This window comes from Macaca mulatta, chromosome 8, assembly GCF_049350105.2.
Source record: "Macaca mulatta isolate MMU2019108-1 chromosome 8, T2T-MMU8v2.0, whole genome shotgun sequence".
Taxonomy (NCBI): Eukaryota; Metazoa; Chordata; class Mammalia; order Primates; family Cercopithecidae; genus Macaca; species Macaca mulatta.
In genome coordinates this window covers 25,101,350-25,126,433 of record NC_133413.1, presented here as the reverse complement: position 1 = coordinate 25,126,433, position 25,084 = coordinate 25,101,350, and the positions used below count along the sequence as shown (strand labels likewise).

Below are 25,084 nucleotides of genomic sequence, written 5' to 3'. Positions count from 1 at the left end.
AGACATTTTTTGACTCTTGTTAATAACGCTTAGCTTAAAACACACTTTGTACAGCTGTTCCAAATTGTTTTCTTGTATTCTGTAAGCTTTTTTCTATTTTTGAAATTATTTATTTTTGTCTGTGTTGTAAACTTCTTTGTTAAAAACTAAGACACAAACATGCATATTAGCCTAGGCCCACACAGGGTCATGATCATCAATGTCAGTCCTCCACCTCCACATTTTGGCCCACTGGAAAGGTCTTCAGGGGCGTTAACAGACATGGAGCTGTCATCTCCTAGGATAACAATGCCTTCTTCTGGGTACTTCTTGAAGGACCTGACTGAGGATGTTTTACAGTTAGGCTTTTTTTTTTTTTTTTTTTTGAGAGGGAGTCTTGCTTTGTCACCCAGGCTGGAGTGCAGTGGTGTGATCTCGGCTCACTACAACCTCCACCTCCTGGGTTCAAGTGATTCTCCTACCTCAGCCTCCCGAGTAACTGGGATTACAGGCACCTGCCACCATGCCCAGGCTAATTTTTATATTTTTTTTTAGTAGAGACAGGGTTTCACCATGTTGGCCAGTCTGGTCTCTAACTCCCCACCACAGGTCATCCGCCCACCTTGGCCTCCCAAAGTGCTGGGATAACAGGCATGAGCCACTACACCTAGACAGTTTTTTTAAAAATAAGTAAAAGTGCACCCTAAAATAACAATTAAAAGTATAATATAGTAAACATATAAGCCAGCACCACAGTGATTTATTATTATCAATTATTATGTACTGTACATAGTGACATGTGCTAGACTGTCATATGACTGGCAGCCTGTAGGTTGTTTACACCAGCATCACTACAAACACATGAATAATTTCTTGCACTACAATGTCACAACAGCTATGGTGTCAATAGCAGAGATAAATTTTTCAGCTCCATTATAACATTATGAGACCACCAAGTGATATGGGACAGCCGTCATATACCTGGACTATCTCGACTGAAATGTCATTATGCGTGACTATATTTCCAAATCACTTTCCCACACGGCTGGATCAGTGTTTGTTTGATTGGTTAGTTGAATGGTTTCCCCATTTAATTTAACAAATACACCACAAAGAACTCTTCTTCAGTTCTATAAATTTAACTACTCGTTTCTGCATTTTTATTCATCTAAGTAATCATTACTAATACCTACTAAAATCACTCCGACTTTCCCACTTCATCAGACGGGCCTTCCCTAGCCACCCCCACTGGACTAGCACCTGAGCCTCCTTCACCTTCTGTCCTCCTCACCAGCTTTAGTTTTCTCTGTAGCACTCCGTCACCACCCGACTCCCACATTTCCTCATTTCTGTGTCTTTGTGTCTTGTCGGTCTCCTACCCTGGCATATAAGCAGCATGAAGACACAGACCGTCTACAGCGTTCGCTGGGCCTCCCTAGAGCCTCAGCCTGTGCCTACTGGGACATGCTATGCTTCTTTCAATCTAAGTCTGCCCAGACTGGTAGGAGAGTGATTTGGTAAGAGAGTGCAAAAGCCAAGGGAAAAAAAAAAGAAAAAATAGCCTCTAGCCTTTGACTCAGTAATCACATTCTGGGAATGGATCCTAATGCAGTAATTCACATGAACCCTGGGGATGGGATGGGCTGGAGGTGTTGCCTTCCCTCTCCCTGTGTGGGGTCTGAAGCCCTGAGGGACAAGGAGTCACTGTGCCCTCCTCCAAGATACCCTCCTCACAACGCAACATTTATTGTACAAGTACCATACCAGGGACTGTTCTGAGCCCATTCAGTCCTTTTACTCCTGTGGAGCTGTTTTTTTCTTTCTTTTTTTTTTTTAAACAGGTATCACTTTGTCACCCAGGCTGGAGGGCCGTGGCATGATCTCAGCTCAAATGCAGCCTTGACTTCCTGGGCTCAAGTAATCCTTCTGCCCCAGCCCCCCAAGTAGCTAGGACTACAAGCCCACACCACCATGCCTGGCTAATTTTTATATTTTTTGTAGAGACAGGGTTTTGCCATGTTGCCCAGGCTGGTCTCAAACTCCTGGACTCAGGCAACCCGCCCACCTTGGCCCCCCACAGTGCTGAGATTACAAGCGCGAGCACCCCACCCAACCTCTTAGGAGCATTTTGAGTGAGGCGCTTCGTACAGATGAAGCATGTGAAGGAAATGGGAGTTCACATCAGTGAACTCCATCAGTGGAGCCAAGATTTGAACCCAGGTCCCCTGACTGCACAAGCATGCCCTGAACTCATTGTACGACTCTGCCTCTGCAGCAGTGCAGGACCTGAGTGGTGGAGGTGGCAGGGTGGGAGGTGTATCCAGACATACAGACATAAGGTACACCGCCATCATTTTGTTTCATCTGGGACAAGAGTCTACTGCTGTCCTGAAGTAGTCTCCTAGGTTTACATTTCAGTTCAACAAAAGTGCACCATTAAACCACTCAGTGCAAGCTTCGAATACTTTACTCATTTTCTCTTGGAAGTGAGGACATGGTGAGGCAGAGGTGTACTTACTGAGGCCTCCAGTGTGGGCCACTAATAATCGCTGGAGGAGTCAAGCTCCTTTTGGTTCTCCCGGCTAGGTCATTTACCGGCTCTGTGACGCTGGGAAAATCACTTCTCTGGGCCTGGGCTTTTTCATCTGTAACAATTAGCAGAAACCACGCTGTACCCAATCAATAAATATTACTTTCAAAGGATAATTGTCATGGTGTAATTTACACTAGCAAAAAGCTGTAAACAACTGAATATCCAATAATGGAGAAATGACTCCATTGCACAATAATTTCAGACCAGAACTGTCTAAAACCATTAAAAATTACATTGAAAAATGAACACAAAATGTTATGGTAAAAAAAAAAAAAAAAAAAATCAGAGGCCAGGTGCAGTGGCTCACATCTGTAACCCCAGCACTTTGGGAGGCAGAGGTGGGTGGATCACTTGAAACCAGGAGTTCGAGGCCAGCCCGGCCAGCATGGTGAAACCCTGTCTTTACTAAAAATACAAAAATTAGGCACGCATGGTAGTGCATGCCTGTAATCCCAGCTACTCGGGAGGCTGAGACAGACATGAGAATCGCCTGAACCTGGGAGGCGGAGGTTGCAGTGAGCCAAGATTGCGCCACTAAACTCCAGCTTGGGAGTCAGAGCTAGACTCTGTCTCCAAAAAAAAAAAAAAAAACTCAGGCATAACTACAATTTGGTTGAACAAATATTCTGAAGGAAATACCCAAACAGTAGCGTATTTATGGGTGATAAGACACCAGAGTGACAATTTCTTCCTTATATTTTTACATCTTTTCTGAATATTTCAAAAGAAGTTTGCTTTTCTTTGTAACAGACAAAGATTATTTACAAAGTTGGTCTCCTTTCATTTTCTACCTTATTGGTGAATGCTTTAGCAGGAGGGCGTAGGACTAGAAGTGGAAGGATGGGAGATGGGGAAAGCGGAAAGCCCAGTTTCACTAGCGTTTATTGAGCATCTGGTATATCCAGGCACTGTGTAGGGTGTGACAGCTGAGTGAAAGCTCAATAACCAGGCATTACTGTACAGAGAAGACAAGGGAATGTCATGTTCAAAGGCCCTGGGGTGTGAAATAGAAGGCTTATAGGAGCACAGAAAGTAAGGCCCAGGGGGAGAGGTGAGGTGGGGTTCAGAGATGGGCAGGCTGGAAATGCCCCAGAGGCCCTGTCAGCTTAATCAAGGGATTCAGATTACATTTTGAGGACCTGGAGCCACGGAGGATTTATTTTTTAATTTTTTTTTTTTTTTTTTTTTTTTTGAGATGGAGTCTTGCTCACCGCCCAGGCTGGAGTGCAGTGGCGCGATCTCGGCTCACTGCAAGCTCCGCCTCCCGGGTTCACGCCATTCTCCTGTCTCAGCCTCCCGAGTAGCTGGGACTACAGGCTGAAATTTTATTTGGTGTATTAAGTTCTATACAATTTTATCACCTGTGTGGTTTTCTGTATCTCAAGATACTGAACAATTCCACCACCACAAAGATCCCTCCCCCTGCCTTTGATAACTACACCCCCTTCCTCTGACTCTTTCTTTCCTTCTACTGCCCACCAGAGCCAGGGACTAATCAGTGGGGAGGGTAAGTAGGAGGCAACGGGAGAGCCTGGGAGAGCTCACAGGGGTCAAGGTTTGGGGCCTGCCTGGTTAGCTATGACCATGGGAATGTCCAGGTGAAAGTCCCTCTGGGGCCAATGGATTTAAATATCCGTGGCTTAGGAGAGAAGCCTGGGCTGGAGGTGAGATTTGGGAGGGTCTTGTCTAGTCAGGGGGTGGAGTAAGAGAGGACTGAGAAAGGAGCTGCCTTTCAGGTGACAGTCCGCTTCGGCACAGGGGTCCCTTGTTTTGCAGTTAGCTGCCTCCTTGGGCCTGGCAAAGCCCTGGTGTTGCTTAAGGAGCCCTCTCTGTGCAGAGGGCTCTCCCAGCATGCCCATCCCCCACCCAGGAGTCTCAGAGCCAGGCACAGGAGGTCCTTCTGCACAATGGCCCCCCGTTAGCTGTATCCTGTTCAGTCCCCAAGCACAGGGCTTGTTAATCCCAGCCCTGCCATTCCAGGAAGGACTCCAGAGGTCACGGAATCCAAAGCGTTGAATTTACAAAGAAGAAAATTAGTCCTCGGAGGAGAGGCTTGGCCAAGCCCATAGATGTGATCTGCTGGCCGAAAGGGGGCTGTTTGTTTACTCGTTCAGGATCGGTTTTCCCCCTACAGGAAAAGGGAGGTGAAACCCAGGCGAGATGGATGCAAGTTTCTCAACACTTTAATTCGGCAGCTTTAATTGAGCGTGTACTATGTGCCAGGGAGGGCCAGGGTTTTCGGGATAGGAGGTGAACAAGGCACGGGCCCTAAGGCTGCTGGATAAGGGCATCGAAGGGTTAAATTCTGGGAGCGCTGCGTGGGGGAAGGGGTAGAGGAATCTCCCGAGGAAAGGCCCCCTTCCCGGCTTCTCAGGCTCCGGAAACCCGGGCGCGAGGAGCCTGGGAAGGGCTGCCCCGCAGGCCTTGGCCTCCCCCGCGGAGCTCCCTCTGGCGCTGGGAGGGGCCGCTCTCGAATTACAACAAAAGAGGCTGGAGGCCGGGCCTTCAGCGGCAGCCGCCTTCGGGGAAGGAGGTGGGTCCGGGGAGGGGTTTGCCATCCTCCTCTGGTTAAAAGTAAGGGGGAAAAGAGTAAACGCGCGACTCCTGCGCGCGGCTACCTGCAGTTGGTGCTTGCTTTCTCCAGCCATCGAAGACCTCAGCCGCTTCCTCTGCTGGGGAAAGGGGCTCCGTGGCGGCTGAAGCAGAGGGAGACCACCGTGGAGAGCGCGGTCCCAGCCGGGCCACTGCGGATCCCTGAAACCAAGTAAGAGCGCTTCCCGCGCCACCCCCTCCCCGAAGCGGTTCGCGAGAAAGCGGGAGCGTTATTGTGGGGTCTCCAGGCTTCGCCCTGCGCGGGGCTGCCTCTCGAAAGTGCCTGGCGGTTCCCGAAGACTTCTTGTGGGGAGCAATGAGAGGACGTGCAGGCTAAAGGGTCCTCCTGCGGCCCCGGGCGGCCCCGCCCAGCTCCACCTCGTCTGGGCCGGGTGCGGCGCGGCTGCTGGCGCGCCCGGGGAGTGAGGCGCTGGATCCCTTGATCGTCCCGAGAGCCCGTAGTCAGGCGGGACACAGCCAGTCGAATCTCGGTGCGTGTTGGGCGTCTTGGAGAGTGCAGCGTGGCTCCAGGGACAGCGTCTTCCGAGTTCTGGCTTTGAGGAGTTGGGCACGCGGGGCGACGGGGCGTGGGACAGTGGGTGCCCTCGGGGCTGTGGTTTTGGGGATGTAGAGCGTGCTGGGCTGGGACGGAGTAGGGGCGGGAACACGGGGGCTGCGCCCGGGAGCTGTAGCGCCCACTACCTGAACCCGGTTCAACCCCCAGCCTGCCCGAAAGGCTGTTGGGAGCGCGGGAGCGCCCTGAGTCCTGCGGGAGCAGAGGCGCGCTCGGCACGCCAGGTATGCACTCCCAAGTCTCCCTGGCTCTCCGGGGACCAGGGACCCTTTCCCGCCTCATACCGAGAAGCCCTGGAGTTGGAAAGAACGGGCACGAGCGAACCCACGGCTACAGCTGATCCTAATCTTGCGCCGTTGGTTCCGCGGTCCCCAGTGCCTACAACTTTTACGCAGGAGCTTTGCCCACCGCGTCGCTTCTCACCAACCCAGATCTGGAAGCCTTCCAGGTATAGCTGCCTGCCTGAAGTGTCCCAGGAATCAGCGCTGGAATAGAGATGATTGGGAGAAACAAGCGAGGTTCCCTCCTCTTCGTGCCCGGGCTAAGACCCATCAAAAAACTGCAGGAGTGCGGGGCGGAGCTAGGGTGAGAGGAAGAGAACACCGCAGAACTCGGCGAGGGAGGGGGCTGAACTACTCAATATGGTTAGGAAACTCCAAGCCCTGATGAGGGGGGAGATGTGCATGACAGAAACATGCTCCAAGTTAGTTTCGTCCCTAAGATCTTGAAACTGCGGAGATCTCAAAACCAGTACTTTTTTTTTTTTTTTTTACTCCCAGAGGAAGAAAAACGATGAGACTCAGGGCCACTGGGTTAGTCAGTGTGGGGACTGAAACCGTACCTCTTACTCCAGGTCCCTCCCCTACACCACCGCTAGCCTGTCTGTCCTGGAACCCCAAAACACCATTTGTCATCTTTGGTGGAATGAATTAGTTATTGATGGTGTATCGTGTACTTAATGGTCAGGGGTGGGGTTTAGGATGGAAGAGGAAGAGTTCATTTCCCTGGGCAGCTCCCAGGTAAGTGACTGACTCACTGCATCCTAACTTGACTAAATTTTTAATCTCTCTCCTCACCTTTGTCCCATTCCTCTTCCTGGTCCCTAACATCTGCCCTGGAATGGCCATCAGACCCATGACAAAATGCATGCGCCTCATGGGTCCCTGGTGGCTACCAGTGCTCTCCCCAAGAAAATTGAGTCGCTAATCTGTGTGTGTGAGTATATGTGTGTGTGTGTGCGCGGGCACGTTTGTGTATGCATGTGTGCACGTGTATGTGTGCGCACATGTATGTGTGCGCGTGTGTGCCCACACGTGTGTTTGTGTATATATGGGCACTGGTGCGTGTTTATGTGCACACATGGGTGTATATGTGTGTGCAGGTGTGTGTATGTGCATGTGTGTGCTTATGTGTTCCTGTGTGCACACTTGTATGCGTATTTGTGTGCATGTTTGTGTGCATGTTTGCATGTGTGTGTGTGCGCACGTGTGTATTCCTGTGTGTATGTTTGCATGTTTATGTGTGTGCATATGCATTCCTGTATGCATGTGTGTGCACACCTGTATGTGTGTGTATGTGTATTGGTGTTTGTGTGCATGTTTGCATAGGTATGAGTTTGCATGCGTGTGTGCACTTGTGTGTATGAGTGCATATGTATGCATGTGTGTGTATGTATATGTGTGTGCATGCACGTGCATTTGCTTCCCTGTAAGTTTGTGTTAGAAAGTGACTTAGTCTAAGGTCACTTCGGCATTGAGTGACAAAATTGAGTATGAAACTCAGGTCTGAAAAGGAAACATGTACTTGACATCACACATTGGCTGACATTTTAAGCATCACAGATAGGAGATTCTGCAAAGATGCTTCTATTTATTTTCTTTCCAACTGGGCTCCTTGCCTGGCCTCTCCTGGCCTCTTCCCAAGTCCTTGTCCTTTGACCTCTAGATGGCCAGTGTGGAAGGGCTTTGTGAAGGAAACAGATTTTCTGTGCTCTGGACATGACCATCAGCGAAGGTGTTGAGTCCCAGAAAACACTACATTGTTTACTTTTTATTCGAAAAAAATTTCAAGTATGCAGAAAGGTAGAGAGAAGGGTGTAATGATGCCTCATAAGCTTCTTACTGAGTTTCAACAGCGATTTTGCCACATGTATGTCATCTGTCCCTTTCTCTGTCATTGAAGTAGTTTAAAGCAAATCCCATACATCATGTCATTTCGTTGCTACGTATTTTAGTGTGATTTCTAAAGATATTAAATAACTATGATGTTATCTTTAGACCTAAGAAAACTAAAAAAAAAAAAACTATTTGGTATCATCTAATGCCAGCTAGCAGTCTATATTTAAACATTTCCCAATTTTCCCCAAAATGTCTTTTTTTATAGTCGATCTGAGTTCTGTTGATTTGTGTAACTTGTTACATTCCTATTGTATGTTATTCCTTTCAAAGCACTTTTCTGTCCACGATGTCATTTGATTCTCACAAGGTCCCACTAAAGAGTTAGGTGGGTATTTTCAAATTCATTTCTCAGCTGAGGAAATGGGTAAACAGATAAGCTGTCCAGAGGGCACAGCTGGTGACCCAGGGAGCCAGGGTCTAACCCAGCCTCCCCAGCCTCCTCATGGCTGGGCTTTGGTGGTTCTGGTTCTCCAGGTTACTCATGGACTCTCAGCTGCTCTCTGAAGAGTTCTTCTTGGCTCAGGCTTCATCCTGGACTTATCACTTCCTATACACCTGCTGTCAGAAATCCCTGTGTAAATATTTAGTAATTGGACATTTGGTGCTTGAGATAAATGAACTGCGAAGTCAGGAAGCCAGGGTTTGTTTCCTAGCTCATTGCAAAACTGTAAGAGCTCAGAGCTGCCCTTTCTGAACTGGAGAGCAGTATACTTCCTCATTATTTGACTCCAAGGTATAAAAATAGGATGAGTGAATTGACTGTTGCTGGGATTCCTGGAAGAAACAAAGGCCCCAGAAAGAAATCTGGTAGAGGACAATCTCCCTTCTTTGAGCGTCACCTGAGTACTCTGACAGCTGGTACCTTCATGCTGAAGCCCTCAAATCATATGACAGAGAAGTGGGGGTATGTAGGCTTCCCATTGAAATCGTTAGTTTATGCACAACTTTATTCTGCATTTGACCAATGAAGATATGTAACACCTGATATGGCTTGGCTGTGTCCCCACCCAAATCTCATCTTGAATTGTAGCTGCCATAATTCCCATGTGTTGTAGGAAGGACCTGATGAAAGGTATTGAATCATGGGGATAGATCTTTCCCCAGTTGTTCCTGTGGTAGTGAGTAAATCTCATGAGATATGATGGTTTTATAAATAGGAGTCCCCCTGCACATGCTCTCTTGCCTGCCACCGTGTAAGATGTGCCTTTGCTCTTCCTTTGTCCTCTGCCATGATTGTGAGGCCTCCCCAGCCATGTGGCATTGTGAGTCCATTAAACCTCCTTCCTTTACAAAGTACCCAGTCTCAGGTATGTCTTTATTAGCAGCATGAGAACAGACTAATACAACACCAGAGCCTTCTGCTTTTAGCATTTTCATTACTTATGTTTATTTGCTTTTGAAATGCAGTGATGGAGAAATTTCTCCCCCTTGTTAATAAGACTCGTGAGTTGGAATTCTCCTTTCTTGGCAGGTCATGTGGGAAAAAGAATTCCCTTTTCACAGGATTCCTAGATGTTCTGCTGTTATGCTTGTTGCTTTGAAATAGGGAATGAACCGACCTTCCATAAAATAACCAGTTAGAGGCAGAGAAACTGGTCAACCCAATTCCATTCAACTGGAGGAACTGCAAAGTGGCAAGACATTAACCTTAAACCACCCTGCCTTCTGACGGTCATAGATTCTTTTTCCTTAGCTAATAGGCTGTCTTCATGGAGGAAGAATTTCTAGGTGATTCCACACCAGCAGCTGCAGTTGCACAAGCATGACTGCTTCCTTCATTTTAAAGTTTGGGGAGCCTTAGGAGGTATTTTAGTCCATTTTCTGTTGCTTATAACAGAATACCTGAAACTTGGTAGTTTATTAAACAAAAGGAATTTAGTTCTTACAGTTATGGAGACTGAGAAGTCCAAAGTCCAGGAGCTGTATCTGGTGAGGGCCTTCTTGCTGGTGGGGACTTGGCATAATCCCAAGGTGATGCAGGACATCACATCGTGAGGGGGCTGAGCATGGTAACATGCTAGCTCAAGTCTCTCTTCCTCTTGTAAAGCCACCAATTCCCTTCTGTTGATAACCCATTCATCTATTAATTGATGAATGGATTCATCAGTTTATGAGGGCAGAGCACTCATGACTCAACCACCTCTTAAAGGCCCCACCTCTCAAAACTGCCACATTGGGGATTAAATTTCAACATGAATTTTTTTGGAGGGACACGTATTCAATCCACAGCAAGGAGATATGATTTCCTGTTCCCAGGGGCTGCCTGGCTTTAAATGAGCAGCTTGTTACTGTCACCATCCATTTCCTCCTGGAGAAAGGCTTTTGTGGTCGGTCTGCATGGCATTCACGCCCTGGGTGGTCCATGAGGCCTCAGATGAAGTGGCCTGCTCTAGGCTCACAGAATAGCAGGGAATAGCAGTTGCAGGCTAGAAAAGGAAGGGCCAACCAGACATTCACAGAGATGCAGCCAGAGCAACACACAGCTGAGTCTCTTAAGTCTTCAGTCCTGTGTAAGTTGAAGCAAGACATCAGAAATCTCTCACCTGAGTCATTCCACACATGCACCCACTGCTGTTCAACACAGCACTTGCTCAGCAGGGAACACATCTTAGCCGAGCGTGTTGGCAGCCCTTCCGTGACCAGCGTCAGGGACGTCTCTAGGCACCTTTTCAGAATAGCTGGCAACATAGGGAGACCCCGTCTCTACAAAAAAAGAAAAAAAAATTAGCCAGGCGTGGTATAGTCCCAGCTACTCGGGAGGCTGAGACAGGAAGATTGCTTTAGCCCAGGAGGTCAAGGTTGTAGTGTACTCCAGTCTGGGCAGCAGAGTGGGACCCTGTCTCAAAAACAAACTAAGGAAGAATAGCCACTTGATTGATGATGAAGAAGGATGATGAGGAGGTCAACGCTGTAGTGTACTCCAGTCTGGGCAACAGAGTGGGACCCTGTCTGAAAAACAAACTAAGAAAGAATAGCCACTTGATTGATGATGATGAAGGATGATGAGGAGGTCAAGGCTGTAGTGTACTCCAGTCTGGGCAACAGAGTGGGACCCTGTCTCAAAAACAAACTAAGAAAGAATAGCCACTTGATTGATGATGATAAAGGATGATGGGGACTGTTCAGTTCAGATTTCTGTCCAGAGTTTTAACAAATCTTTTGCACTTCCTGTGGCAGTAACAATATTACCAGACAAGTAGCGTGTGTGGCAGATGAGAACAAGAACTAAGCAGATGCTGAGGGTGTGGTTAGGAACACAGTAGGTTCTTCTTGTCCAGGGCTTTTGATCCATTCACTTGGGATACCTTAAGTATTATATTTAATTATAGTCTTCCAAGCAAAGAGCGATGTTTTCTTTTTAGTTTTTTCATTCCTACAATCCATGTCAGACAGGCAGACACAGCTGGCCCTCCGGATGTCCTGTGGCAACAGACATATCCTCCTTGATGTGTTGCCAGCAAAGTGCCGAGGATATCTTCTACAAAAATGATGCCGCTTGCCTATAAAACATACACTTATGACAAGATAACTTATGGTAATGACTTGTGAACAACTTGATTTGCAGTTTCTTTATAATATCTTTCTGGAACTTGGATCCATGAACTTCTTGTGCCCCCAGTCTTGTCCTGATATACCATTGGGGTACCAAGGTAAACACAGTACAGCTCTTCAGGGTGCCTGCATGACTCAAAAATGTAGTGAAAAAGATACTTTTCTAAATATCTTTCTAAAACAATTACAAATATAAAATTGAGAAAAGCACATTTCTTTTCTTTTTCTTTTTTTTTTTTTGACACAGAGTCTCACTCTGTCACCCAGGCTGGAGTGCAGTGGTGCGATCTCGGCTCACTGCAACCTCCACCTTCCAGGTTCAAGAGATTCTCCTGCCTCAGCCTCCCGAGTAGCTGGGATTGCAGGCGTCCACCATGATACCCAGGGAAAAGCATTTTTTTTTTTCTTTTTTGAGGCAGAGTCTTGCTCTGTCTCCCAAGCTGGAGTGCAGTGGCACAATCTTGGCTCACTGCAAGGTCCACCTCCCGGGTTCACACCATTCTCCTGCCTCAGCCTCTTGAATAGCTGGGACCACAGGCGCCCGCCACCATGCCCGGCTAATTTTTTGTATTTTTAGTAGAGACGGGGTTTCACCATGTTAGCCAGGATGGTCTCGATCTCCTGACCTCGTGATCCGCCCGTCTCGGCCTCCCAAAGTGCTGGGATGACAGGCGTGAGCCACCACACCCGGCCGGAAAAGCATATTTCCAAAGATGCTTTCACCCACCCCAAGAATAGCATATCAGTAAAATCACACTGATCCTAAGTATATACCCATATAGGCTTTTTGGGTTGCTTTTGTGTTTATTGTGGTAAAATATAAATAACATAAAACTCACCGTCTTAACTATTTTCAAGTGTACAGTGCAGTGGCGTTAAGTATGTTGACACTGCTGTGCTACCATCACCATCAGCCATCTCTGGTACTTTTGCATCTTCCAAAACAGAAACTCTGTGCCCATTGAACACTAACTCCCATCGCCCCCTCCCACCAATCCCTGGCAGCCCCCATTCTACTTTCTGTCTCCGTGAGTATGACTGAACTCTAGGTACTTAATGTAATTGGAATATGTGATATTTGTCTTTTCGTGTCTGGCTCGTTTTACTTAGCATGGCTTCCGGGTTTTTTCATGTTGTAACCTGCGTCAGAATGTCCTTGCTTTTTGAGCCTGAATAATATCCCACTGTATGGATAGACCACATTTGTTTATCTCCTCCTCCCCTGGTGGACATGTGGGTTGTTTTCACCTTTTGGTGACTGGGAATAATGCTGCTGTGAACATTGGTGTACAAATGCCTGTTATGGATGGACTTTTACAAAGTGAACGTGCCCTTGCAACTACATCAAGAATGGAACATTAGCAAGAGTGCATGAATTTAAAGGCAAAGCAGGAGATTTCAAACACGTTTTCATGCCCAAATATGGCTGCTTCAGTTACACCTCGAGATCTTGGGACTGGATGTTGATTTTCTCTACTATGAGGGGGTTTGGAAGAGATATTTGAAAGAACACAGTTTATAATCTGTGATTTGAAAGAGTCAGGTTATAATCACAGATTAGTTAGGAGATTTAAGTAGCTCCTTTCCTTAAAACGTCTAAGGATGGAGGGTACAGCCTGTTGAGATTTGCAGTTGTAGCTGTGTTAGGGGATCACCACTAGGGATCATTCCAGGCTGCCCCTTGGCCACTGTAGGGTTCAAATCCACCTGGAGAACTCCTGCCTTTCTGGCAGCTTCTGCTGAAGCACGAGTCTAGGCATTCTTTGGCTGTATCCTGTCTGCCCTCCTCATTTCCTTCCTTCCTCCTTCCCTTCCCGTCTGATCTCTCTCTCTCTCTCGTCTTTTTTTTTTTTGAGACGGAGTTTCACTCTTGTTGCCAGGCTGGAGTGCAGTGGCCCGATCTTGGCTCACCGCAGCCTCTGCCTCCCGGGTTCAAGCAATTCTCTTGCCTCAGCCTCTCGAGTAGCTGGGATTACAGGCATGCGCCACCACACCCAGCTAGTTTTATATTTTCAGTAGAGATGGGGTTTCTCCACGTTGGTCAGGCTACCCCCAAACTCCCGACCTCAGGCAATCCACCTGCCCCAGCCTCCCAAAGTGCTGGGATTACAGGCGTGAGCCACCATGCCTGGCTCTCTCTCTCTTCTTAAGTAGAATGATTTATTAGTGACTCTGATAGTTCATGTGTGTATTTAGAAATAAGGCTGGGCACGGTGGCTCACACCTGTAATCCTAGCACACTGGGAGGCCAAGGTGGGGGGATTGCCTGAGCTTGGCAGTTCGGGACCAGCCTGGGCAACAGGGTGAAACCCCATCTCTACTAAAAGTACAAAAATTAGCCAGTCGTGGTGGTGCATGTCTGTAATCCCAGCTACTCAGGAGGCTGAGGTGGAGGTTGCAGTGAGCCAGGATCGTGCTACTGTGCTGCAGCCTGGGCGACAGAATGAGACTCTGCCTCCAAAAATAATAAAATAATAATAATAAAGTCTTAAGAGTAATATTCTGATGCCTGGCAACCAACCCCATGCTGCCTGCATGACACTTTCAAGTGTCATCGAAGTGGATTCTTTTAAAAAAGGCTTTATTGAAATATAATTTGCGTATCAGCCAATTCACCCATTAAAATGTACAAGTCAATGTATTTCAGTATATTCACAGGTATGTGCAAATATCACCCCAGTCAACTTTAAAATGTTTTCATCAACATAAAGAGAAGTCCGTATCCGTTAGCCACCACCGCCTATCCTCCCAGCCTTAAACAGCCACTAATCTAGTTTCTGTCTCTATATTGCCAATTTTGGATAATTTGTGTAAATATGTGGGGTTTGTTTGTTTTTTTGTTTTGAGACGGAGTCTTGCTGTGTCACCAGGCTGGAGTGCAGTGGCGCCATCTCAGCTCACTGCAACCTCCGTCTCCTGGGTTCAAGCAATTCTCCTGCCTCATCCTCCTGAGTAGCTGGAACAACAGGCGTGCGCCACAACGCCCAGCTAATTTTTGTATTTTTAGTAGAGACGGGGTTTCACCATGTTGGTCAGGATGGTCTCGATCTCTTGACCTCGTGATCCACCCGCCCTGGCCTCCCAAAGTGCTGGGATTACAGGCGTGAGCAACAGTGCTCCCCTAATGTTTTTAAGCCTCACCCATGTTGTAGCATGTGTCAGTTATTTCATTACTTTTTATGGCCGAATAATATTCTATTGTTTTCCATTTTTGTTAATGGAATAGTTTTATTATTTTGTTAATCCATTTATAGTTGACAGACATTTGGATTGTTTCCACCTTTTGAGCATTATGAATAGTACTGCTATGAACATTCATGTGAAAGTTTTGTTTGAACACCTGTTTCAATGTGTTTCAATTTTGGGGGGTATGTACTTAGGAGAGGGGCTGCTGGGTCATATAGTAATTCTACGTTTAGCTTTTTGAGGAATCACCAAATTGTTTTTCACAGTGGCTGTAGCATTTTACACCACTAGCAACATATGAAGGTTCTAATTTCTCCACGTCTTTGCCGACACTTTTTATTTTCCACTTAGAAAAAAATTCCAGCCACCTTTATGGGTAAGAAGTGGTGTGTCATGGTACTTTGTGTTTGCTTAATGACGAGTGATGTAGCACATCTTTTTATGTGCTTGTAAGCCATTTGTGTATCTTCTTTGGGGAAGTGTCTATTTAAGTTTTTGCCCATTTTTATTTGGGTTGGTTGTCTTTTTTTTTCCTGAGACAGAGTCTCACTCTGTCACCCAGGCTAGAGTGCAGTGGCACGATCTCGACTCATTGCAACCTCCACCTCCTGGGTTCAAGCGATTCTCCTGCCTCAGCCTCCTGAGTAGCTGGGACTACAGGCACATACTACCACATCTGGCTAATTTTTGTATCTTTAGTAGAGACGAGGTTTTGCCATGTTGGCCAGGCTGGTCTCAAACTCCTGACCTCAGATGATCCACCCACCTTGGCCTCCCAAAATGCTGGGATTACAGGCATAAGCCACTGCGCCCGGCCTGGGTTTCTTGTCTTTTTATTGTTAAATTATAAATGATTTTTACATATTCTGAATTCTAGACCATTGCAGATATATGATTTATAAATATTTTCTCCCATTCTGTGGGTTATCTTTTCCCTTTCTTGACAGCGTCTTTTTTCTTTCCAGTTCAAATCACATTTATTCGACGTCTGTTCTGTGTTGAGCACAGGGGATCCAGAAGCGTATAAGCTACAGATGCTTACCCTCTAGAGGGATCACCAGCTTAAGAGAGAAACAGACATGCAAATAGACAATGACAAAACAGTAGAATAAGTGCGATAACTATTTGGTCATCACCCTTTTTTATCACCATCACCACTGCTGCCCTGGTTCCTAAAGCATCTTCAAAACATTTTCTGTTTGATGTGCAGAAGCTTTTTTTATTTTGATAAAGTTTAATTTACATGTATTTTCCTTTTGTTTCTTGTGCTTTTGGTGTAATGTCTTAAGAAATCACTACCAGGCCGGGCGTGGTAGCTCACGCCTATAATCCCAGCACTTTGGGAGGCCGAGGTGGGTGGATCACGAGGTCAGGAGATCGAGACCATCCTGGCTAACACGGTGAAACCCCATCTTTACTAAAATACAAAAAAAACTAGCCGGGCGTGGTGGCGGGCGCCTGTAGTCCCAGCTACTCGGGAGGCTGAGGCAGGAGAATGGTGTGAACCCGGGAGGCGGAGCTTACAGTGAGTCGAGATCACGCCACTGCACTCCAGCCTGGGTGACAGAGCGAGACTCCGTCTCAAAAAAAAAAAAAAAGAAATCACTGCCAAATCCATGAAGACTTACTTACTCTATGTTTTATTCTAAGAGTTTTACGGTTTTAGCTTTTACATTTAGGTCTTTGATCCATTTTCAGTTATTTTTGTAAATGCTGTGAGGTTGGGCTCCAACTTCATTCTTTTGCATGTGGCTATGCAGTTGTTCCAGCACTGTTTTTTGAAGACTATTCTTTCCCTATTGAATGATCTTGGGACCTTGTACAAACCAATTGACCGTAGATATATATATGAGTTTATTTCTGGACTCTCAGTTTTATTCCATTGATCTATATGTCTCTCCTTATCCCAGTACCACACTGCCTTGACTTTTGTAGTAAGTTTTGAAAACAGGAAGTATGAGTCCTCTTACTTTGTTCTCCTTTTCAGAATTGTTTTGGCTATTCTGGGTCTCTTGCACTTCCATGGGAATTTTAGAATCAATCAGCTTGCCAGTTTCTACAAAGAAGTCAGCTGGGATTCTGATAGAAATTGTGTTGAATTTGTAGATCAATTTGAGGAGTATTCTCATCTTAACCATTTAAGTCTTCTAATCCATGAACATGGGATGTTTTCCATTTATTTAGATCTTCTTTAATTTCTTTTAACAATGTTTTGTAGTTTTCAGAGTATAAAGTTTACACTTCTTTTGTTAAACTTACTCCCAAGTATTTTATTATTTTTGATGCTATTGTAAATGGGATTGCTTTATTTCATTTTGAATTTTTCATTGTATGTAGAAATATAGTTAATTTTTGTATATTAATATTGTTATCCCGTAACCTTACTGAACTCATTTACCAGTTTTAATAGTTTTTGGCAGATTCCTTAGGATGTTTTATACACACACTTGAGTAGATTCTTAAAGAGTAGGTGTTCATGAAGTGGATATGTGATATTCTAGAACAGGAAATGGCAAGTCCAAAGGCAGGGAGGTGTAAAAGCAGTTGGAACGCCTTGCGCACAGGTCAGCATGGCTGGAGCTCAGGGTAGCAGGTTGAAGCTAGTTTGTGTCATGCTAAAGAGGATGGAGACATCCTGTCACTGGTAGTGGGGGCCAGTGCAGTCTGGAGACGCAGTGAGAATATTAGAATCATTCTTAAAAAAGAGGCCCAGAAGAGGCATGTGATCAGCACCAGTGAAACTGATCAGCTTCACAGGTAGCTGACAAGGTCTGTCCCCTCAGTAAATGCAAGGACCTGCAGGTCTCTCTCTATATGCCACTACCCTGTGGATGACATTACTTTGATGAATGGTCCCTGGTGACCCAGCACCAGCTGGCATTGTAGCAGCCAAGCCCGGCCAGCTTCAGTGATGTGACACTTGGTGCCTGCTGCTATTGCTCCTTAGGCTTCTGGACAGGATCCAATGCTGTGATGGGCCACAAAGTTCCAGATCACGGGCTCTTAATGAACTTCAGACCAGCACTCCTACCTGACCACCTTATGGAGCCAGAAATTTCCAGACAAGCTGAAAATGTGGCCATGGTCTCTGTACCAGCGGCCCCTGCCATCACTGGGTTCTCTGGGTTTGGCTCTCATAGGACAAGCACAGGCCTGAAGAATTGACTGTTGGCCCAGGTTGCATTGCTTGGATGAGAACTTGGCCTGGCAGCTTCTGGAGATGCAAAAGGTATATGGAGCCAAGGGCGAGGTCTGCTGTGATAAGCCTCACGTGAGGCACGCGACAAGCTAAGCAGGAAGGGCATAGGTAGGATGTCACTTGGGGACTCAGCTCAGAAGGTGCCTCCCTGGCCACTTTTGATGAGTCATCTCAGAAAAACTGGTTCTGTACTCCCTCCAGCCCAGGACTCCCGCCATCTTTCACCCAGTACACTCATCTTATTTCCAACTACCCAAACCCCTCCTGACCTCAGCATCTATGCCTAGGCCAAATCTCAGCACTCCCCCTCCAGGAGTTTTCATGCCACGGGCCCCATCCCTGTAATCCCTGGACTTGCTTGCAGTGATTTCGTTGCTTACCAAGTTTGCACGCCATTTTGGATTTGGCTTCTGATCACCTCCCCCTTGCCTGCCTTTTGTGGATTCAACATTGCCTTGAAAGTGGCACAGAAACTCAGACCGATTTGGCCATAGATGATTAACTCTGAGAAACAATGTGTCTGAGAGAGAGTGTGTGTGTAGTTGGGGAGGATGATTAAAGCCTGTTACCCAAGAGTGGTGGATGGGAATGATGGATGATATGCCTCCTGGATTTTATTCAGATTGTTGCTGATTTTATAATTTTGGTGACTGAGACAGTCACTATGCTGAGCACTTTAACTTCTTATGTAGCCCGTGAAGACCCTAAAACTCTTCCCCATTTGCAGAAGCCAGATTTGAATCTGAGACCACTCTGAGATGCTGGCCATGTTTTTCCAATTCTTATGTGTTACCTTATAGTCAAACCACATCTCTTGTTTTGTTGTTGTTGTTTGTTTGTTTAGGGTGTAGGGATTGGGTAATATGAACCCGATGGGCATTGATATGAATGGACTGTGTCCACACCCAAATGTCATCTTAAATTGTAGCTCCCATAATTCCCACATGTTGTGGAAGGGGCCTGGTGGGAGATAATTGAATCATGGGGGCAACTTCCCTCATACTGTTCTTGTGGTAGTGAATGAGTCTTACAAGAGCTGATGGTTTTATAAAGAGAAACCCCTTTTGCTTGGCTCTCATATTCTCTCATGTGTGCCGCCATGTAAGACATGCCTTTCACCTTCCACCATGATTGCGAGGCCTCCCCAGCCTCGTGGAACTGTGAGTCCATTAAACCTCTTTTTCTTTATAAATTACCCCGTCTCAGGTATGTCTTTATCAGTGGTGTGAAAACAGACTAATAAGATATGCTTGTCTCAGTCACTTCTGAATTGCCTTTAAGCAAAATCACCAATTTTGGATTTTCCCTGCTCCTTCTTTATGAGCTGCAGAGAAGAGATGTGTCTTATAGACACTATGTATTTGGCTTTTGCACTCTAATCCAATCTGAGAGTCTCTGGTAGGCACATTTTAAAGTCTTTGAAACTGTACCTTCAACCTTCCCAGGAAACAGCCTGGTCAGAATGAGATTCCATGGAGAGCCAGAGGTGGGCTGAAGGGAGCCTCCATCGGTCACAACAAATTATGCCAACAAAGACCTCTTTTTGGAGGCTGGGGAAAAAATGCAGTTTTGTATGCTTACCTTCTCGCCATCTCACTGTGCCCTGAACATTCCCACTTTGTGGCCAGAAATGGAGGAGACTGAAGTAGAATCTTTGGCCAAGGGCCAAGTGGACCAGACAGACCAAACCAAGCCTGATGTTAAAGTCTCCATTCTTGTCTAAGGTGGTTCTAAAGAGTCCTCTGGCTCCTGAGCCACTTCCCTCATTCTCTGAGCAAACCCCTTTCAGCCAAGACAGCCTCTTTCCACAAAGGAATGTGTTCTCCGTGGGGCCAGGAGCAGCCCCAGACCACAGCTGGGATCGCCACTCCACAGTGCGCTCTGGGCCATGAATGAGGACCATTCATCTCTCCTGTTGGTCCAAGCAGGAATCCCAGGCAGGGAGGGTCTGATGGAGGAGAGAGACCCCACCCTAGCCCCTGATCCCAAATGTGAATGCAGGCATCTGGCAGAAATGTCAAGCGGAACATTCTGTCTGGAGGGAAGAATTCAGCCGAGCTCTGGGCCACACGGTTGCAAGCAAGTGCCCTTGGCAGGGTAGGGCACTGTTCCTGGCTGAGAACTGCCAGGTTGTTTATGAGATGCTTCAAATCGGGGGCAGGCAGGACTGTTGCTGGGAGCTCCAGGGCACAAGATGTGGAGCCAGTGCTGGGAGGAATGAATCACTTCCCTATTTACTGGGGGCCTGCTGGAGGCCAGGCAAGCAAAGTAGGGTCCCATTGAAGCCTGCTTTGCGAGAGTCCTATGTCCCACATACTCATATTAGGGAAGGAGGCAGTTAATGAGCATCACATCAGGATCCGGTTGTGTCAGGGCACTTGAAAATCTAAAAGCATGATGTCCAAACACAGTGTATAATTTTTACGTGTTTTCCTTTATCTGTGCATGACTAGGAATTGTTACTGCTATTGGTAATAAAAACAATTGTTGCTATTGACTAGGAATCAGTTGGTCACATGGGGCGTTATTCGACTGCGTGACATAAGGTCAAGTGTCGTTGATCAGAGGCCATGTTCTGGGTTTCTCCTGTGTTTAAGAATGAACTAGGGCCGGGCGCAGTGGCTCAAGCCTGTAATCCCAGCACTTTGGGAGGCCGAGACGGGTGGATCACGAGGTCAGGAGATCGAGACCATCCTGGTGAACACAGTGAAACCCCGTCTCTACTAAAACTACAAAAAACTAGCCGGGCGAGGTGGCGGGCGCCTGTAGTCCCAGCTACTCGGGAGGCTGAGGCAGGAGAATGGCGTGAACCCGGGAGGCGGAGCTTGCAGTGAGCTGAGATCAGGCCACTGCACTCCAGCCTGGGCGACAGAGCGAGACTCCGTCTCAAAAAAAAAAAAAAAAAAAAAAAAAAAAAAAGAATGAACTAGGAAGCCAGTTGTCACTGGATTTTCCAGAAGGTACCATTAAACAGGTGAATTCTATAACACAGAATGCCTTTTTAGGTGGATGATGAAATGATTCAAAAGGGATTGCTTTTGGAGGAAGAAAAAAATTTGAGTAGCTTCAAGGAAAATCTTGATACTGGAGCATTTTTTGGAGTAGGCCTTTCACATTCCTTCCTAGGCAGACTGACTCAGCTATCAAGGTGGTAGTCTAAGAAAAGGACCCTGGAAAGGCCAGTTTTACATTTTCTTCTTTTCCTCTGTTAGCTCTGCTGGGTCAAAATTAAGTGAGGCTTCATGAAGGATTTTCAAACACTCATCCATTAGCAGGACAATACTACTACTGGGATGAGAAAATCAGGGATTCTGGAGTGTACTGGAAAGTTCTTAGGGTGACAGGTGCTTCAAGGGCTAATGATGTCTTCCAATGAATGATGCTTGTTGGACAATTGTAACAGTACTGCTCATGACCAACTCAGAACCTTGAGTAAGATCAAGGTTTGGAACCTCTTTCTCTCCCTCCAACCCAGCCCCCTTCCCCAGCTCTCAGCAAGATCCGCAAGCACTGGTTGATATAAGCCCTGCTTAAAAGTCTTTTTTTCCCTACCCTCCTGCTTAAAAGCCTTATTTGCAGACGTTGCACAATTTTGCACATACCTAATTTATACAGTATATGAGAAGACACCTTTTTATTTAGATAATTAAGCTTTTTGCTAATACTGTATATTCTTTGGAGTAAATGTACATTTCTAGTTTTGTGTGTGTGTATGTGTGTATATTTTTTGTTTCTTTGTTTTTGTTTTTCTTGGAGACAAGTCTCAGCTCTGTCGCCCACGGTGAACTGGAGTGCGGTGGTACAATCACTGCTCACTGCAGCCTCGACCTCCTGGGCTCAAGTGATCCTCTTGCCTCAGCCTCCCGAGTAGCTGGAACTATAGGCATTTGCCACCATGCCCAGCCAATTAAAAAACATTTTTTTGTAGAGACAGGATCTCCCTATGTTGCTCAAGCTGGTCTCAAACCCCTGAGCTGAAGCAATCATCCCGCCTTGGCCTCCCAAAGTGCCAGGATTATAGGCATGAGCACCCAGCCCATTTCTAGTTTTTAAGTTGTTGCAAGGAGCTGGATCCAGAAGGAACTACGTAGGCTCAGCCTTGGCAGCTCACAGTTCCCCAAATAACACTTGGGGAAGCTGAAGATAAAAATTAAATATAAACAACTGCATTATGCAGCTTAGTATCACTCAAAACTGTAGCTGGTGCTTGAATAACCTGACCCGAATCTAGCAGGCAGCACCAGTTCGAACCAAGATATATTAGCTGCTGTTTTTATTGACAACCTACTATGGGACAGGAACTTAAGATTTTTACAGCAGGCTTGAAAAGACGTTTCATATTTTTCCTTATAAAAGTTTTTTTTTTTTTTTTTTTTTTTTTTTTTGGAGATGGAGTCTCATTCTTATTGTCCTAGCTGGAGTGAGATGGCGTGATCTCGGCTCACTACAACCTCCACCTTCCAGGTTCAAGTGATTCTCCCGCCTCAGCCTCCCATGTAGCTGGGATTACAGGTGCCCACCACTACGACTGGCTGATTTTTGTATTTTTGGTAAAGACGGGGTTTCACCGTGTTGGCCAGGCTGATCTCGAACTCCTGACCTCCAGTGATCCACCTGCCTCAGCCTCCCAGAATGCTGGGATTACAGGCGTGAGCCACCGCACCCAGCCAGAAAAGTTGTTTTTAACTACATGTTGTTTCCATTTGGTAGATGAAATCCTGAGACTTAGAAAAATCTAAGTGGGCCTAGGTCACAGAGCTAAGAAGCGAAGAAATAAGATGTGAACCAATTTCTGCATGTATAAGCCACGAGTCAATGCCGCTTATGTTCAGTAAAGAGGGGGCAGAGCATCCCGTCTGTTCTTCCTGGAAGGGCGTGCTGTGTGCTGTCTGAGTGAGCCCCTGCATTGGGAGGTGCCCGAGACCCTGGGGAAGGTAAGCTGATCTCAGTCCCCAAGTCCCTGTGATGTGAAGGAATTCTTTCCTGATCTTGCTCTGATACCCCCCAAGGACACAGTGCCTCTTGTTGGCAAAGCTTATACTAGAATCAGCTGTGCAAATGTTGTAGCCTTGAATGGATTGTATTGAATGTAAGAGTGTTCTCAGCCGTGCAGTCAAGAACCCAGTGAGACCGTATTAGGGGGATAATTTTCCCTTTCTGAAGAGCCAGGCACAACCAACTTTTCCTGGTGGTCTCTGGCTTTTATTTGTGTCAGTTGGAGACTTCAGTCCTTCGGCACCTTGCCTTGTCCCTCTTAATTATGACCCACTCCTGGGCTCAACTGTGTGAATAATTAAGGCCATCTGCCACAGCAGCTCCCAGACCTCACTCAAACGAGGTTTGAACAGGATACTCTCCAAGGTGGGCCTCCCACCTTGGCTTATGCCTGCGATCCCAGCACCTTGGGAGGCCTTCCCTTTGTGGACGCTTGTGTGCCTGTGAAAGCCGCGTCTCTTTGGAGCGTGTGGAGGGAGCTACGGAAATCCTTGGCCTGAGTCTCCCACGTTCTGCTGACCCAGTTGGCAGATGCTCTCTGCTTGTGTTCAGGGTAGAGGAGGGTCCTGGAATTTCCACGATGGGGACGGAGGTGGCTTCACTGGAGCAGATGCTTCTTAGACAGTCGATGTTGAGACACCCTTGGAGGTCTTCCAAGGTGAATGCTGAGAATAGACCTGCCTGTTTTCTAAAAACTCTCCCCACTGTGATATCTCCACCAGGCTTTTTTCTTTCTTTTGTGAAATTAAGATCTCCGAGCAAGGACTAATAGGTATGGAGAAGAGAAATGTGTCTGCCATTAGTACAGATGTCCTCAAATGTCTGGAAGGGTAGATGGAGAACTTACATATTTGTTTATTCCAAGACATCGTAAGAGACACAGAGCACTTAATATTTTGTTTTCTTTCTTTTTTTTTTTTTTTTTTTGGAGAAGGAGTCTTGCTCTGTTGCCCAGGCTGGAGTGCAGTGGCATGAGCTCAGCTCACTGCAACCTCCACCTCCAGGGTTCAAGCGAGTCTCCTGCCTCAGCCTCCTGAGCAGCTGGGATTACAGGTGTGTGCCACCATGCCTGGCTAATTTTTGTATTTTTTAGTAGAGACGGGATTTCACCATGTTGGCCAGGCTGGTCTCGAACTCCTGACCTCAACAATTAGTGAATAAGGGCGTCTGCTCTGGTATCTGGCTGGCCTGGTTACAAATTCCAGCTTGATCACTTTTTAGCAGTGTGACTATAGGAAAATCATGGAGCCTTTCTGTCCCTCGGTTTTTCCTTAGGAAAATAGGGATGCTGATAATACCTTGCTCAGGGGGTTGTCCAAAGCTGTGTTGTGCAGTATGGCAGCCACCACCATATGGGGCCACCAAACACTTGCAAGGCACTGGTTGGAACTGAGATGCACTACAAACACAAAGTACATGCTGGATTTCAAAGACTTAGTACAAAAAGAAAAAAGAACGCAAAACATCTCATTAATAATTTTTGTATTGATTCCATATCGAAATAATATTTGGGATATATTGCATCAAATAAAATACATCTTTAACATTGATTTCATCTGTTTCATTCTACTTTTGGAATGTGGCTACTAGAGAATTTAAAATTTCATATGTAGCTCGCATTACGGTTTTATTGGGCAGTGCTTATCCAGACGAGAGGATGAAATGAGTGAATACCTGTCAGCACTTTTCACATGCTGATTGTTACTGATCAAAAACAGATTGATACTGATGAATGATTAATAAATATAGGTTCTGTTTTACTTTTAAACATCCAATTTTGACTGGGTGCGGTGGCTCATGCCTGTAATCCCAGCACTTTGGGAGGCTGAGCCAGACAGATCACTTAAGGTCAAGAGTTCAAGACCAGCCCGGCCAACATGGCGAAACCCCTTCTCTACTGAAAATACAAAAAAGAAAGAAAGAAAGAAAAAAAATTAGCCGGGTGTGGTGGTGTGTGCCTGTAATCCCAGCTACTTGGGAGGCTGAGGCAGGAGAATTGCTTGAACCTGGGAGGCAGAGGTTGCAGTGGGCCGAGATCACACCACCGCACTCCAGCCTGGGCAACAGGAGTGAAAAGCTCTATCTCAAAAAAAAAAAAAAAATCCAACATTCTCTTTCACAGAAGCCCACCTTCCACACCAGCCCATGTGGTGTCCAGGTTGCTGTATAAAAGTAGAAGTGATCCTCTTCAAACAGGACGGGGGGCCCAGGGAGTGGTAAATAAATACATAAAACAG

The 25,084-nt window shown here is 46.4% G+C and overlaps 1 protein-coding gene and 1 long non-coding RNA gene across 7 annotated transcripts in view; one reads left to right on the top strand and one right to left on the bottom strand.

The window, feature by feature from the left end:
- Positions 1 to 1,962: 1,962 nt before the first annotated feature.
- On the bottom strand, positions 1,963 to 6,292 carry LOC114680206 (uncharacterized). The gene is made up of 2 exons (XR_013397194.1): positions 5,191 to 6,292; positions 1,963 to 2,624 (listed from the first exon to the last, which is right to left on the bottom strand). It is a non-coding gene; the product is annotated as an uncharacterized LOC114680206 (long non-coding RNA).
- The window catches only part of LOXL2 (lysyl oxidase like 2), a 99,178-nt gene continuing 78,924 nt past the window's right edge, over positions 4,831 to 25,084 (top strand). For 2 of the 6 annotated variants that reach the window (XM_077943249.1, XM_077943248.1), the window contains exons 1-2: positions 4,831 to 5,105; positions 5,217 to 5,336. The gene's annotated coding sequence lies outside the window, so the exon portion shown is untranslated. The other 4 variants (XR_013397171.1, XM_015144989.3, XR_013397172.1 and 1 more) reach the window with 2 other exon arrangements.